Source organism: Battus philenor, unplaced genomic scaffold (assembly GCF_028537555.1).
Source record: "Battus philenor isolate CCGP_79_NKW_IND1 unplaced genomic scaffold, ilBatPhil1.0.hap1 SCAF_1, whole genome shotgun sequence".
In the NCBI taxonomy this organism is placed as follows: domain Eukaryota; kingdom Metazoa; phylum Arthropoda; class Insecta; order Lepidoptera; family Papilionidae; genus Battus; species Battus philenor.
The window spans coordinates 7,700,537-7,706,536 of record NW_027181661.1 but is presented as its reverse complement, the minus strand read 5'-3'; positions in this window follow the sequence as shown (position 1 = coordinate 7,706,536).

The window sequence follows — 6,000 nt, the reverse complement described above, 5'->3', positions numbered from 1 at the left end:
GTTTTTATTTTAAAATAACTTAATATGGAACTTGTAGTAACTCCTGTTGTTTATATTTTGGAACTAGTTATTAACTTGTTACAAGTAATAGTTTCATTAGGTATGTGTATTTTCGCTAAATATGGCCTTGCTAACATTTTTTGCATAGAAGAAATGATAGCAATCGTGTTATTTTAATTATTCGTTTAGGGCAGATATTTGCATCATAGGTCCTCATCTGCAGCTGGAGGCCTGGATGACGGAGATTATACAACATCCAACCCCTACCTTCATAACAAGACGTTAGCAAGTGGTTCAGAGTAATGTAAGTATGAATGTAAATCCCTTAGTGGCTTGCGAGCTAGTACTGCTTGTGTTTTTATGATAACAGGTGGGACGCTGTTTTTTATGTCGTAAGGGGCTGCATCATACATGTTCCTCTTCGTTTTTCGTCAAGACCAAAAAGCTGCTATCGCGACTCTGGACATTTAAAATGTTTAAAGAAATGGCATAAGTGAGTTTAAAACATGTAAATGATTTACATAGGTTTTTCGATATTGACAATAGCAACAACCTCCCATCTCCAAAACTTCGATGAAGACAGGTCTAAAGAAGTTTTACACAAGGCGGCCACCAAGTAGTGATGCGACTGAAAAAATAAACTGGGAACGTAAAACAATTCTCAATCATCATTGTCATCATTTCAGCCATAAGGCGTTCACTGCTTCATTAAAAATCTTCGGGCCTCCAATTCTAGATTTCCTATAACAGGACTAAGTATTCTATCCACCTTGTGAGCGGGTGTTTTATGCTGCTCACACTAATATGATGCAAAGAAAGGAATAGATAGGTCAGTGAGATATGCAAATGCAATGCCAAGGCATAAGACAGGGCTGACTTTCGTCCAAAAAAGGATTATTTACGTTTGGTGGGACTATGACGACATGGTGAACTATTAATCATTCAATAAAAATGCCACGAACAACAAGAACAACTACAATGGCAACTCTTAGACTCCCTTAAACTTGTAGAAGTTTCATGAAGAAAATATTATGACGTCTATACTTAGTTGCCAAGAGGCGCACATACCCAACAAAACTATTGTTTGTAACAAATTTATTACTAGTTCGAAAGTAAAAAAACAGGAGTAACTACAAGTTAGAGACTTAGAAATTAAAGTAAAAATTAGGTATTATTTATTCTTATATATATAAAAACTCAGAGATATTACGTAGTGTCTTGAAATACCGAATAAAGTAAATAAATAAAGAAGTAATAATTTTATGAAACTTAGTGAAATGTATAACAAGCTTATCTCTTTCTATATTGCTAGACTTTTATACATCGCATTGTATATACAAATTATTCCTCTGAATGATTATTTAATAGACTTAAGAAATTATTTAACAAAAACGAAATTAATCGAATGAATTACTTCACTACTGTATTAAGTAGCATATATTACGACTCATTTCAATATGTTATGGTTTCTTTTTAAACCAGGACGCCTTTCGAACTCACGTAGTTTTCTTGAAGAATATCATAATAGGAGACCTCAATCTGATTCTAGTTTTTTTCGCATTGGACTCTCGGCAATATTATCGTAACGCACAAGTGGTCACAGTAAACGATGCTATTTGAATAATAACTAAAATAAAAGATTTACTGATCGAAAAACAATATTTGATTAAAAACACCTCATTGACAAAACCAAATCAGACTCCTCAAAGTTACACTCCAATATTTCGAATGCGAGGTCTTCCTTCTTTCAGCCGATGGACGGCTACTACTAGCCATAGACCATCCTCAAAGATCGCCACATTCAGCGACTTCTCATCATCTTAACTATGTTACCCAGAGGGAGGCCTTACCACGCCGCGTACTCTGGCTCGTGGCCGCACGGGCGATGTGCCCCGCCCACTGCCACTTTAGACGAGCAATTCTTCGAGCTACGTCGGTGAGAAGAGTGAGAGAGAGAGAAGATTTTGGTTCTTCTGCAGATTTCCTTCATTTCCGATTCAATCTAGCAGAGAAACACTGAGCATAGCCCTCTCCATTGCTCTGGGTGACCTTGATGCTTCTTATGAGAACCATCGTAAGTGACCAAGTCTTGGACCCGTATTTCCGTAGGACTCCGAATTCAACACACTTTGCACCCACAGATAACCATAGGTCGTTACTGTCTCCAAAAAAGAATACCTAATCAAGCTCATGTTTTTTACTATAATTAACTATTTTGAATAGAGAGGCATCGGCAAATTCATCGGTGCGGGAAGTCTGTAAATACCAACGGCAAATACATAATTGATTAATGCATTGTTATAACTATAAATATTAAAAGAATATCTCAAAATGTTTTGTTTTTAATAGAGAAAAAAGAAATTCTAATAAAAAATGTCGAATCCAAACAAAATTAAGCTTTATTGTATGTTCTTCTTTTGTAATTAATGAATGAAGATTGAGTATTTTGCGTAAAGTGGCCTTAAACGCTCTGTAAAAGTTGTATGTTTTCTGGTTATAATTAGAAGTAAAGAGACCAGTACTCTGTCACTAATGCAATAAGTTTTATAGGAGTGAGCAGTTCTAACCTCGAGGCTTGATAACGCGGAAGGATGTTTCATTTGCTTCCTCTTTTTTTAATGTCGAAGTAGCGAAAAGGAGAACGTTTACGATAACCTAATATTTAGATTTAAACCCGCAACCACGAGTTCTTCCTTATTCACAGAGTCGATGCTGTATTAAACTTACCTTGACATTTTGAAGGTATTTAATTTAATTTATTTATTTGTATGCCTGTGTAAGTGGCAGTAGGCAGGCCTCATAAATAGATGGGCGTTATGCCCTTAAGGTACCTGAGCAGACACCACGGATCAGCAAACGCAACGTCCACGAGCGTCCATCCATAAAATTAACCTTGTTAAAGTTCTCCTGATAAGGTTTTAGATGGTTTACAACAGGTTTTATTTTAAATATGTGGAGTAATATTCTAAATAAAATTATAAATATATGTTCAACAATGGGCGTCCTACGACTGAAATAATGACGATGATGCCTGTTCGGAACCTCCCGGTTATAGTAATCTTTGGTTACCGTAAATGAATTAGGTAAAGTAATTTTAATCGTTATCGTTTTCAACGACTGACTTTTATTTTTAGTCACTAATTTACTAGTTATAACACATACGTAGTTAATTTCATTCGCTAACTCTAGATGATAGCAATTCATTTTGTATTGATTCTTTTTATTTAATACCTATGTAGAAGGAATTTTCTATTATGAGAGTTTCTAATCTGTTGATAGCTTGTCAGTTCAATCCACATCTTAATTATTACTGGTCAAATTTGTTATAAGTAGAGACCACCACTTACAAAACAATCCCTCTTAGTACTTTTGAATGATAAACGACGCTTGGCCTTCTCGAACACTATTGAGTCGAAATGATGACTGGCTAGTGTGACAACCCAAACCGAGTTCTTCCCGGGCGCCGTCTCAACTTACCGCGCGCTCCGTAGCATCGTGCTGGACACGGTTTAGGTCCAGATGCTGACGGGGCATGTGGATTCTCGTAGTACGTTCACAAGTTTAAACTTAAGGAGAGTCCCTCGTGCTTCTGTGAGCCGGTGGTGGACCATACCGTGGTGCACCTGGTGGTCAAGTGTCCCGTATTCAGAGAATTCCGATGCGATTTCAAACTCCTTACAGTAAAGAAGATGACCGAGGACCGCATCGCCTCACTTAACGAAAACAAAAACGAAAAAAGCAGTAACAAAAGCAGCCTGCTTTGTTCAAATATTGCAGATCGATAATTGAGAACGTATTTAAAAGGAATAAAGGTGAAAATAGTACAGGACGGGTAAGAAATTAAAGAATAGGAGGAAAAGTAACACATTAATGTGAAATAAATAAAAAGAAAAATAAAACAGAAAGTCATGTAAATAAGAAAAAATTGTTTGTGATAAAATGTGAAAATAAATAAGTATATTAAATAGGGTATTCTATATTATAAATAAGATTGTAATGCCCTGTCCCATAAATACGATAGAGGACGAGTTCCACTCTCGGAGGCCAGTGCGCCAAGTCATTACATGGAGCGTCCGCGAAAGATGGCAACCCAACCCGATAACATATAGAATGTAGCGGCCCGCGTCAAGACTCCGGAGGTGATCGAGCTTTCTTACCTTTAACTAGGTTTAGGCTAAGCGTCATGTACTCCCCCTGGAACACCTGCAACCTGCAAATGGTGTTTAAACTGTAGCTTAGGTTAGGTCCTCTAAAAGCTAAAATGTTAATAACTTATGTTGGAGCTTTATAGCTGTAAGTTAGTAATACCATACGAAATTTAACAATGCTACTACTATATATGAATTGTATATTGCTGCGAAAATGAAAAATGCAATTTCTCGAGATTTTAAAATAAAATTTATGTTTATCGTCTGTCTCATAGAGAAATAGTAATTTACTCTAAAAGGATAATTCATACGGAATGGTTGATTATTTCATATTCTTACTACATTTTATCATAGAACACTCAATTTTTGGGATTTGGTCAAAATTGTTGCTATAATAAGCCGTCCGGTGGATAAAGAATAATAATTGGTAAAATTTATAATGATTGACTTATTACTAAGGTCTGCAGTATCTTAAATGAGGTGAATTTTGCTTTTATTACCTACCAAAAGGGACAATAAAACAAAGAATATATACTATAATGTCTATTATCAATTTATTGTTTATGGGTTTCTGAAATAAGTTTTCTTCGTTTATTAAGTATTATAATGATACAATTAAGACTCAATAAATTGCAAGAGAAACTACTAATAACTACTTAAAATTACCGTTGACTTGATGAACTAATTACACGTCATGACAATTACAGCGGTTGAATTCGGTTCATTATTTATTTAGCATTTATTTACAAACGAATTACATTTTAGATGAATGCAGATTTAATTTTATAAAATTCCTATCGCATCCATTTTATGAAATAACATATTATATTTAATGTTTAAAATTTTAATCTTCCCTTCTGCTAATTTACGGTTGTACATTATTTGTTATAATTTTATTTGTTTTCGTAAAATTGTATAAAATATTTTCGAAGTTAACAGTAGTTGATGTTTCTGTAATAATCGAAAGCAAATAAAACCATGTGCGTTATAAATACAATCAGCTTGATATATTGGCAGTGACACCGAATCTGAAAAAATGCAAGAAACTATTCCAATAATTTATATGTCGATATCGAAATTTTTATTTAAAATGCGAATGCGTTTTTCATAATAAAACCTCTATGAAATATTGAATGAAAATTAAGCTACTTTCGGCAAATTCTGTGTACATGTTCAATTTAAATAATTTTTACATATTCAGTCTCACGCACAATCGCTCAGCGACGTACACCATTGGACACACATCCGTTTCCAACTTTGACCTAAAATCTCTCACGAGTACTTCAATAACTTATCCAATAATTATTTAAGAAGCGATGGAGGCATTTGTCTAAGGTATAAGATCGAATCTTGTAATGGTAAAGTTAAACAACGTGCTTTATCCACTTATTTAACCACTGCGCACTGTTGCTTTCACGAAATAATTAAAAGAAAATGTTTTTTTTTATAGTTGCTTACTAAATTTCATAGAAACGATATATTTTACAATATCTTGTACAAGTGCTTCCTATCATATGTACGTGTACGAAATAAATGAATAAAGTTAATCAATACTTATTACTACGTCTGGGTGTATTTGAGCTTTTGGTACAATGGAATATCTTTGAAGATTGATGATATATAGGAGAACATTGGCAGCCGTTATCTTCTTATCGTTGCTCATTTTTATTTTAAAAAAATAATTCCCTATGAAAGGGAAAACTAAATTCATAACTTTTGTAGAAATATAGGAAAATAAAAAAAAATTAAAACCAACAATGTACAGTTTATTATTTCATCATAGATTTAAGCAAAATATTAAATATTCTTAAGAAATATAAAAACAAATAATAAAAGCAGTGACTAGACTTTT